Below are 12,500 nucleotides of genomic sequence, written 5' to 3' on the forward strand. Positions count from 1 at the left end.
GAGTTGGAAGACCCCAAACCTATTTGGCTGAGGACTATAAAGCGCGAAGTAGGAGATGATGAATGGTGAAGTATTGAATTAAAAGCTCAAGATAGAGACCACTGACGAAATCTAACCGAGGCCCTTTGCGTCAATAGCCGTAGGAGGAGATTATCATGATGAAGATGCTGTTACCAAGTTGTGGAATGATATTCCTAATCGGGTAGTTGAATCAGTAGAACTTCAAAAGTTCAAAGTTGGAGCAAATATTTTATGTTGACCAGGCTAACATGAGTCTTTTTGTACTTTATATATGACATATCTGTTTTTGACGTTGTTAATAGTTTATATAGGACATATCTGTTTTGACGCTGTTACTGTTTTTAGAATGATATATTGTTAATTTATTCTCATCATTTATTTATTTCCTTATTTCCTTTCCTCACTGGGCTATTTTTCCCTGTTGGACCCCTTGGGCTTATAGCATATTACTTTCCCAACTAGGGTTGTAGTTTGGCCAGTATATATATATATATATATATATATATATATATATATATATATATATAGTAAATATGTATATACTGTATATGATATATATATATATATATATATATATATATATATATATATGTATATACATATGTATATATATATATATATATATATATATATATATATATATATATACAGTATATATGTATATACTGTATATAGTATATATATATATATATATATATATATATATATATATATATATATGTATATATATATATATATATATATATATATATTATATATATATATATAGTAAATATGTATATACTGTATATAATATATATATACATATATATATATATATACATATATATATATATATATATATATATATATATATATATATATACAGTATATATGTATATACTGTATATAGTATATATATATATATATATATATATATATATATATATATTTATATATATATATATATATATATATATATATATATATAAAATCACGTGTGCTTGTGATATATATTCATATATATATATATATATATATATATATATATATATATATATATATATATGCATATATATATATGCATATATATATATATATATATATATATATATATATATACATATACGAGGGGGGACCCAAAAGTAACCGGAATTGTGTGATAGAATTTTATTCAGCTATTGTTACATGTTTATAGTCTTATCACCTTCAAAGTACTCTCCATTTAAAGCAATGCACCAGTCCAGACGTGTTTTCTACTGTTGAAAGCAGTTCTAGAACTCTTGTGAAGTTATTTTTTTAATGACTCCGTCGTTTTCTTAACCTCTTCGACGTCTGCAAAACGTTTCCCTTTAAGGACTTTCTTCATTCGGGGGAACAAAAAAAAGTCACAAGAAGCAAGATCGGGTGAATAGGGAGGATGGGTAAGTAGGGTCATGCCATTCTTGGTCAGAAACTGTCTCACACTCAAGGTGGTGTGCGCTGTGCAAAAAAAAGTCACAGTAAGCAAGATCGGGTGAATAGGGAGGATGGGTAAGTAGGGTCATGCCATTCTTGGTCAGAAACTGACTCACACTCAAGGCGGTGTGCGCTGTGCAAAAAAAAGTCACAGGGAGCAAGATCGGGTGAATAGGGAGGGTGGGTAAGTAGGGTCATGCCATTCTTGGTCAGAAACTGTCTCACACTCAAGGCGGTGTGCGCTGTGCAAAAAAAAGTCACAGGGAGCAAGATCGGGTGAATAGGGAGGGTGGGTAAGTAGGGTCATGCCATTCTTGGTCAGAAACTGTCTCACACTCAAGGCAGTGTGCGCTGTGCAAAAAAAAGTCACAGGGAGCAAGATCGGGTGAATAGGGAGGGTGGGTAAGTAGAGTCATGCCATTCATGGTCAGAAACTGTCTCACACTCAAGGCAGTGTGCGCTGTGCAAAAAAAAGTCACAGGGAGCAAGATCGGGTGAATAGGGAGGGTGGGTAAGTAGAGTCATGCCATTCATGGTCAGAAACTGTCTCACACTCAAGGCAGTGTGCGCTGTGCAAAAAAAAGTCACAGGGAGCAAGATCGGGGGAATAGGGAGGGTGGGTAAGTAGGGTCATGCCATTCTTGGTCAGAAACTGTCTCACACTCAAGGCGGTGTGCGCTGTGCAAAAAAAAGTCACAGGGAGCAAGATCGGGTGAATAGGAAGGGTAGTTAAGTAGGGTCATGCCATTCTTGGTCAGAAACTGTCTCACACTCAAGGCGGTGTGCGCTGTGCAAAAAAAAAAAGGCACAGGAAGCAAGATCGGGTGAATAGGGAGGGTGGGTAAGTAGGGTCATGCCATTCTTGGTCAGAAACTGTCTCACACTCAAGGCAGTGTGCGCTGTGCAAAAAAAAAAGGCACAGGAAGCAAGATCGGGTGAATAGGGAGGGTAGGTAAGTAGGGTCAAGCCATTCATGGTCAGAAACTGTCTCACACTCAAAGCAGTGTGCGCTGTGCAAAAAAAAGTCACAGGGAGCAAGATCGGGTGAATAGGAAGGGTAGGTAAGTAGGGTCATGCCATTCATGGTCAGAAACTGTCTCACACTCAAGGCAGTGTGCGCTGTGCAAAAAAAAGTCACAGGGAGCAAGATCGGGTGAATAGGAAGGGTAGGTAAGTAGGGTCATGCCATTCTTGGTCAGAAACTGTCTCACACTCAAGGCGGTGTGCGCTGTGCAAAAAAAAAAGGCACAGGAAGCAAGATCGGGTGAATAGGGAGGGTGGGTAAGTAGGGTCATGCCATTCTTGGTCAGAAACTGTCTCACACTCAAGGCGGTGTGCGCTGTGCAAAAAAAAGTCACAGGGAGCAAGATCGGGTGAATAGGGAGGGTGGGTAAGTAGGGTCATGCCATTCTTGGTCAGAAACTGTCTCACACTCAACGCGGTGTGCGCTGTGCAAAAAAAAAGTCACAGGGAGCAAGATCGGGTGAATAGGAAGGGTAGGTAAGTAGGGTCATGCCATTCTTGGTCAGAAACTGTCTCACACTCAAGGCGGTGTGCGCTGTGCAAAAAAAAGTCACAGGAAGCAAGATCGGGTGAATAGGGAGGGTAGGTAAGTAGGGTCATGCCATTCTTGGTCAGAAACTGTGTCACACTCAAGGCGGTGTGCGCTGTGCAAAAAAAAGTCACAGGGAGCAAGATCGGGTGAATAGGGAGGGTGGGTAAGTAGAGTCATGCCATTCTTGGTCAGAAACTGTCTCACACTCAAGGCAGTGTAAGCTGTGCAAAAAAAAGTCACAGGGAGCAAGATCGGGTGAATGGGGAGGGTGGGTAAGTAGGGTCATGCCATTCTTGGTCAGAAACTGTCTCACACTCAAGGTGGTGTGCGCTGTGCAAAAAAAAAGTCACAGGGAGCAAGATCGGGTGAATGGGGAGGGTGGGTAAGTAGGGTCATGCCATTCTTGGTCAAAAACTGTCTCACACTCAAGGTGGTGTGCGCTGTGCAAAAAAAAGTCACAGGGAGCAAGATCGGGTGAATAGGGAGGTGCATTGTCGTGATGAAGCCACCACCCTCCACTTTGCCACAGCGCACACTGCCTTGAGTGTGAGACAGTTCCTGACCAAGAATGGTATGACCCTACTTACCCACCCTCCCTATTCACCCGATCTTGCTTCCTGTGACTTTTTTTTGCACAGCGCACACCGCCTTGAGTGTGAGACAGTTTCTGACCAAGAATGGCATGACCCTACTTACCCACCCTCCCTATTCACCCGATCTTGCTTCCTGTGACTTTTTTTTGCACAGCGCACACCACCTTGAGTGTGAGACAGTTTTTGACCAAGAATGGCAAGACCCTACTTACAAACCCTCCTTATTCACCCGATCTTGCTCCCTGTGACTTTTTTTTGCACTCTCAATCAATTGCGGATGAATCCCTTTTGTGATCTATTAAAAATAAAATCAATAAGGATATTCAGGACGAAGAAATTCAGCAGAAAATTTTTGGACTTTTAACTAAATATCATGATGTTTTTCCCACTACGGATGGATCCTTAGGAAAAACAGATGTGATTGAGCATCAAATAAGGTTAAAGGACAAGCAGAAAATTATCTATGTACCCTCGTACAGACTCCCTATGAAATTCCAGAATGAAATAAATGATGAAGTAGGTAAAATGCTAGAAGAAGGAGTCATTAGGAAATCAAACAGCCCTTATAATTTTCCTTTAATAGTTGTACCGAAAAAAGATCGAACATGGCGTATCTGCGTCGACTTTCGTCGTCTAAACGAGGAGACGATCCCTGATCGATTCCCAGTGCCATGTACTGACGATATTTTGTCTTTGTTAGGTAAAAATAAATATTTTACCAGTTTGGACTTACTTAAAGGCTTTCACCAGATATCATTAGAAGAAGATAGTATCCCATACACAGCCTTCAGCACAGCCAGGGGACATTATGAATTTTTACGGATGCCTTTTGGTTTACGTTGTGCTCCTATAACATTTACAAGAATGATTAACATAGTGTTTGGAGACTTGTTAGGGGATATATTGCATGCCTATATGGATGATCTTGTAATCTTTTCCAACACCTTAGAAGAACATCTACGTAAGTTAGAACTAGTACTACAGAGATTAAGACAACATAACTTAAGGGTAAAGATTAGTAAGTGTGAATTTTTCAAAACAGAATTAATATATTTGGGTTTCATGGTGTCAAGCCAAGGTCTTAAAGTAGTCCATGATAAGGTGTCGGCTATACGTAATTTTCCCATACCTACTAATGTCAAGGGAATACAGCAATTTCTGGGTTGTAGTGGATATTACAGGCGTTTTATACGCAACTATTCAATAATAGCCGCTCCTTTAACTGATCTTACGAAGAAGGGGGTAGATTTCATAAGGTCTGAGCAACATCAACAGGCGTTTAATACTTTGAAAGATGAACTGTGTAGTTCTCCTATCTTAAAATTTCCTGACTTCGGTAAGGAATTCTTCATGGCAACAGACGCCTCAGACTTAGGAGTAGGAGGGGTATTGCTTCAGCAATATGATAAACAATTTTTCCCGATAGCTTTCTATTCTCGAAAATTGAGAACTTCCGAAAGTAAGTATGCAGTAATAGACAAGGAAGGGCTAGCTATTGTTAATTCACTAGTGCATTTTAAGTTCATAATTTACGGTTATCCCGTTAAGGTTCTTACTGACCATAAACCACCAACAGAGTTCTTTAAAGGCTTCAACCACAGCCCTAAACGAACTCGGTGGCATTTGATCATTCAAGATTTTGGCGCAAGAATCGGGTATTTACCTGGGAAAGCAAATATCATTGCGGATGCATTATCACGCAACCCCGTGTCATCTTGTACGGAGCCTTTAGCTGAATTAATAGATATATCAACATCCATGCCTATTGTTAAAACGATATCTGAACAAGAAGATTTAGGCTGGAGCGCTGAATTGTTACAGACTGAGCAAAGAAAAGATCAGAAAATAGAAACAATTATAAATGCTTTGAAAGGCAATCATAAGGAAAAGGAATATATAAAGTATAAGCAGCAGAATTATATAATCAAAGATAATATTCTGTGTAGGACTGTGACAAGGAAAACCCGCAATACACCACATGTAACTAACGACCAGGTAGTAGTACCAATCTCACTTATTTCCACTGTCCTGAATTGGTTACATGGACACCCGGGGTTCTCATTAATGTCACAGAAAGCCAAATCATTGTTTTATTGGCATACGATGCTTACAGATATAAAAAGACACATAGCTAATTGTCGCACATGTCAGGAAAACAAAGGGCATACGAAAACACCTGTCAGCCTAGGAGCTTATCCTGTGCCCAATCAACCCTTTGAAAGAATACATTTAGATTTGTTAACAGGATTTTACGAGTCAGACAGAGGAAATAAGCACCTCTTAGTAATTATAGATGCTTTAACTCGATATACAGAACTAATAGCGCTTAAAACTAAAACTGCGATTGAATGCGCTAGGAAGTTTTACGAGTGTTACATTTGTAAACATGGAATTCCACACATGATAATCTCAGACTCGGGTGGTGAATTTAATAATCACTTTCTTACCTCATTGTGTGAATTCCTCAGCATAAAGAAAATAAATACCATGATATATCACCCAGAGTCGAATGGGCTAGTGGAAAGAGCAAATAGGAAGATATTAAATATATTAAGAGTAACACTGGGGGGATCAGACCCCAACTGGGATATTGCAATACCGGCGGCACTGAGTACTCTGAATCATTCATATCATATATCAATTAAAATGTCACCGCATGAAGCATTGTATGGTACCCCAGTTAGAACGCCTTTCCATGTATTAACGCCTACAACTAATCTATCAAATCCTTTAAAAGAATGTATAAATGCAAGTATAAGTCGATATGATATCCTTCCAAAGAATTTAGAAGAATCACAAATCATAATGAAAAGGAATCATGATAAAACAGCGAAACCAACTAAAACATATACCGTGGGTGATAACGTATATATTCAAATCAATGTACGAAAAGGGCTCAATTATAAACTAACACCTAAGTTTGAAGGCCCATTTAACATTTTGGAAACATTAACGGCCAATAGGTTTAGAGTTCAAAACGTATCCCAACTCACGGATGAGAGAATAGTACCATTGGCTCACATAAGAAATTAAAAAGAAAAGAGAGGGAAAGAAGTGAGGGAATTTTTTTTTTTATTTTATGTGATTAAAAGTTTCTTTTTAATACAGGAGTAATTACATATATTTTTCTCGTTACAGGTTTCCAAGATGAATTTTTTGTTGTTGGGAGTGATATTGTTCGCTCAGACATTTTTCTCGTGTGGGATGAGCTCTAAAACTAAAAGTATAAATTTTAAATATGGCACTATAGTTGAAAGACAAGAAGACGTTTTTATTACATCAACCAACGTAGTTGTAGAAGTGAATATGCAAGCAATTTTTCTTCAAGAGAATGATGTCACTAGCTTAAGAACCGCCATTTCAAGGTTTTCTGCCTCATTGGATGAGTTGCATAGAAGACATTTTCATTTGACTACAGAGAGTTTGCTTGGATCAACATTAAAAGTTGCAGAGATGCTATCTGATGACTTGAAAAATAAGACTTACGAGACAGGATCTTTGGCTTATGACCTTTTGATGTGGACTGTGGGACACGAACATAAAGAAAGACGAAATCCGTTTATTTATGCTGCATTAAACATCTTTGGGTCTGTTGCAAGTTTAGGTTTAGGAATTTCCAATCGTCTTAAAATTAGTAATCAAAATAAGAAAATTGAGTTCTTGACTCATTTAGATGAATTGATTATGTCAGAACTAAGGAATCAGTTAGCTTCAATCAATAAAATTATGGATTTAGTAAATGAACATTCAAATAATATCATTCAGATTATGGAAGTACAGGATTTGTTGGCAACGTTAACGTATTATGATTCAAAGATAGATCACATACATAACAGAATTGCACATTTCATTGAGAAATCCAAGGATTATGTAGAATCTATCACGTTAGCAACTAAAGGTGTACTGTCGCCCCATTTGTTGCCTATAAATTACTTAAAGTTAATTCTGGAGAACGGAAGGGATAAACTAGGCTATGTTCCTTTGTTAGACGAACATAGGTTAGAATTTTATTACAGCCTAATTACAGTAAACGTTGATAATAACAAGATTAGGATTACAATTCCCTTTGATTCTTCTGATGCCTGGCAATCTTACAGGATATCACCATTTCCGACTTTCATGACGAATCACTCAAATCCAGTAATATCCAGTTTGACAGGACACGTATTGATTTCCCCAGACAAGGAAACATATACGGTCATTAAAGACTTAAATCAATTAACTCACTGTTCAGACGCAATGGATAGAAAAATATGTACAGCTGACTCATTTGAATTCCATAAAAACTTAATGGATTCATGCGAGTTAGGTATAGTGCTAGACGGTGCTCTCTCCCATACAAGTGAAAATTGTCTGGATAAGCTTTATCCCTTTGACAATAATGAGTTCAATTGCAGACTGAACAATGGCTCGTGGATACGATACGACAAGGACGGCTTCAATGTATCATGCCCTGACGGATCCACGTCCTTCGCCCACATCTTCGTTGCAGCAGATGGTTGTATCGGGACTTCCCCTAATTCCATGGTGACTGGTCTACGGACACTCATCAGAGAACGAGCCTACTTCGCGAACTTCACGTGGACCTCTACAATGCCAGCACTCCCTCTCCCGTACAACAGACAGGTTGCAAAGCGGTTGATGAAGCTTACCGAAAGGGACCACCTGTCACCGACTTATAAGGAAATCCTTCACCCCATACTACTAGCAGGACTGGTTCACACGGTGGTGATATTTATCGCCGTGAACATCCTTGTTTGGCGTAGGTTACGGCACAGCCGGCAGCTACAACAGAACGTTTCGCCATGTCCAGACAAAACTCCTTATTTAATTCAGTTTAAAGCCGTTTGAAGTGGCCACCTCATTCTCTAAAGGAGTAAATTGCTCTGGAAAGTGTGTTTGTAAGAAAAGCTGTTAGTACGCTAGTAATATGTAATTGAAGAAATTATCTACATTGCATTGTTAAAAATACATTTATAACAACATTTAAAAAAATATAAACCATTTTTTCTCTCGGCATCTAATAAAATATATAAGCCGGAATGTTAAAAAGAAAAGAGAGAAAAAAAATATAAATTAACAGAATCTATGGGCATCTAATAAAATATATCAGCCCTATATATAAATATATATATATATATATATATATATATATATATATATATATATATATATATATATATATATATATATATATATATATATATATATATGTACGAAACCGTGGTACGTGTACGTACCAGGAATTCGTGTTTGTGCACTAAAAAATTGAATTTTTACCAAGGTAACAAATATTTTTATTAGTTACAGTATTATGTTAATCTATGTTTCTGACAAAGGTAACAATTATTCTTTAACAAGTTACCGAATCATATGTAAGTCAGTAGTTTTTTTTTGGTACCATATAATCATTTGCTAGCAATGTACCATATATATGATCTTTATTTTATCATGCATTTTTTTTCTTTGCTTTGGTAATATCTTTTCATATGCATTATTGTTATTATTTTTTAATGTGCCTATTTGGACATTCATCCTCGTTTGATTATGGCTAAAGTTAAACAAAGAATAATACATATGTCCAGTCACGCCTAGTAAACATGTTTTGGCTTGTTGTTAAATTTTTTTTTGAAAAAATTGAGATAGCTGGCCGAGCTTATGTAATAATTATTATTACATGTTTAAAACACATGACGTAAGATGTCATTTTGGATGAAGATGCTAGCCGTGGGACTTGCTGTAGTCATTCAAATCATAAACAGGACGCACAATGCAGCCTCAACAATGTAACATTTTTCTTAAACGTCAACACCAATGCATCAGCGTGTGAAAGTTTGTGACGTCACCGGATGCAGGTGTCTTCCGAGATTGTGACAAAACTGCTATATCAACTAAGCATACGATATCTGTGATATCGATAATTTAGTCAGTTCATATCTATACTTCACCAGAATTGGTCATCTGACCAAACCAGCTCCCTCCAGTGATGGAGATGTTTAACTCTGTTGTTTTTAACAGATAAATACTTTTTAAAGCTAATAAGATGTACTTCGTTATCCAGCTTTACATATCTTAAACAACACATACTCAATGTGTACTTATAAAAGTAGCACACACACACACACACACATATATATATATATATATATATATATATATATATATATATATATATATATATGTATATATATTCATATTTATATACTATTAGTCAGTAGTCCCCAACCTGTATCCCGTCACCATGGCGCTCGCGGGACTATATTATAGTGCCTGCAAGGGTCAAACATCAAACTGTGCCACATTATTGATTTCAACATTTCTATATACGTGTGTATATATGTATATGTGTATATATATATATATATATATATATATATATATATATATATATATATATATATATGTATATATACATATATATATATGTATATATATATATATATATATATATATATATATATATATATATATACATACATATATATATATGTATATATATATATATATATATATATATATATATATATATATATATATATATATATACATACATATATATATATATATATATATATATATATATATATATATATGTATATATACATATATATATGTATATATACATATATATATATATATATATATATATATGTAAATATATATATATATATTTATATATATATGAATATATATATATATATATATATATATATATATATGCATTTATAAATATATGTATATATATATATATATATATATATATATATATATATATATATATATATATATATATATATATATGCATACATATTGATTTTTGAAACTTTTTGAGGAAGTAATGTAAATTACAAGGTAGAAGATGCTAAATATTCCAGTACTGATAGTGAGGTCAAAAGAAAAACCAGGAATGACTGGAGAGAATCTTTAGACAGTAAAGCAGAGGAGGCTGACAAAGCTATGAATTCAGGAAATGGCTATGGTGTAAGAATTGCTCATAGCATTATTAATGAAATCTCGACTGGGGCAAATAAGAAGAAGCATATACCAATCAAAAGGAGCAACATAAGATAAAGAAAGGCAACGTTGGATAGAACACTTTAGTGAGGTTATGAATAGGAGATATGAAGGGAATAATTTGATTGATATACCTGAATCTGATGAAAACCTTGATGTTCCCATCGATGTATTCAATGTGCTTGAAGTCGATGGAAAGCCCAGGGATATGACGGAATAATTGCCGAGATGATACTGGCCGAAAATGAAGAGACTCCCAGACTACTTACAAGATTGTTTTTCAGAATGTGACATGAAGAGGCAAAACCTGGTGAATGGGAGTTAGAAGTGTTGGTGTAAACAGCAAAAATAGAAGACCTGACTGATTGCAATAATTAAATTACAGAGGAATAACACTTACGGCAGTTGTTATGAAAATATAAAGTATGTTTATTCTAAAGAGACTGGAGAGAAAGATTGATGAAAAGGTGAGAGGTGAACAAGCAGGATTTAGAAAAGGTAGAAGTTGCACAGACCAAATATTTTGAGACATGTTGTACAGCAATGCGTAGAATATAAAAAAATCCCCTTTTGATGGCAATTGTGGACTATGAAAAAGCCTTTGATAGTGTGCACCGGCTAATTTGGGGGAGAGTCCTGCGTTATTATGGAATTTTCTTAAATATGTAAATTTGATTAAGTATGTTCATGAGCATAGCAAGTGCAAAATTAGTGTTAATGGAGTCTTGTCAAATGAAATTCCTGTGAACAGCTGAGTACTCCAGTGGAATGTGTTATCACCTATGTTGTTTATCTTCCTTATGAATTTTGTAATGTGTAGAACAGTCAAAGATGGTGGAGAAGGATTAGACTGGATTGGCGATAGGAATTTAGCTGACTTAGAGTATGCTAACGATGCTGTCCTTGTTAGCAGAACACCATAGGATTTTCAATGCTTGCTTACCACACGAGGTTAGGCTGAAGATAAGTAGTAGAAAGACAGAGATAATGAGAACGGAGAATGCAATGAAAGAGGAAATATCCTTGGAAGGAGAAATGATTTATGATGTAGAATCCTTCAAGTATTTAGGAACTATGATATCCAATACAGGGTCTTTAGAATTAAAGTTTAGTAAAAGATTGAAAAAAAAACAAATCAGACAATGGCTAGGTTTAGTAAAATTTGGAAATCAAATCACCTGAAATTACATATAAAATCATACTATATATCAGTTTAGTGAGATCGGTGCTACTGTATGGACATGAGTCATGGTATGACAATGAAACAATCTCCAATAGACTTAGTAGATTTGAGAACAAAACCCTCGGAAGGGCAGTGGGAGTTAAATGGCAGGACAGGATTAGAAATGAAACTATAAGAGAGATTACTCGAGTGCCATATGTGGATGACATCATGATGAGGTGTAATTGGAGATGGTTTTGGCATGCTCTTCTCGCTCCCCGAGAGATTAGTTCACCAAACTTTCAGATTGGCTCCACAAGGGACTAGAAGAGTTGGAAGACCCCAAACCTATTTGGCTGAGGACTATAAAGCGCGAAGTAGGAGATGATGAATGGAGAAGTATTGAATTAAAAGCTCAAGATAGAGACCACTGACGAAATCTAACCGAGGCCCTTTGCGTCAATAGCCGTAGGAGGAGATTATCATGATGAAGATGCTGTTACCAAGTTGTGGAATGATATTCCTAATCGGGTAGTTGAATCAGTAGAACTTCAAAAGTTCAAAGTTGGAGCAAATATTTTATGTTGACCAGGCTAACATGAGTCTTTTTGTACTTTATATATGACATATCTGTTTTTGACGTCGTTAATAGTTTATATAGGACATATCTGTTTTGACGCTGTTACTGTTTTTAGAATGATATATTGTTAATTTATTC

The sequence above is a fragment of the Palaemon carinicauda genome, chromosome 1 (assembly GCF_036898095.1).
Source record: "Palaemon carinicauda isolate YSFRI2023 chromosome 1, ASM3689809v2, whole genome shotgun sequence".
Classification (NCBI taxonomy): Eukaryota; Metazoa; Arthropoda; class Malacostraca; order Decapoda; family Palaemonidae; genus Palaemon; species Palaemon carinicauda.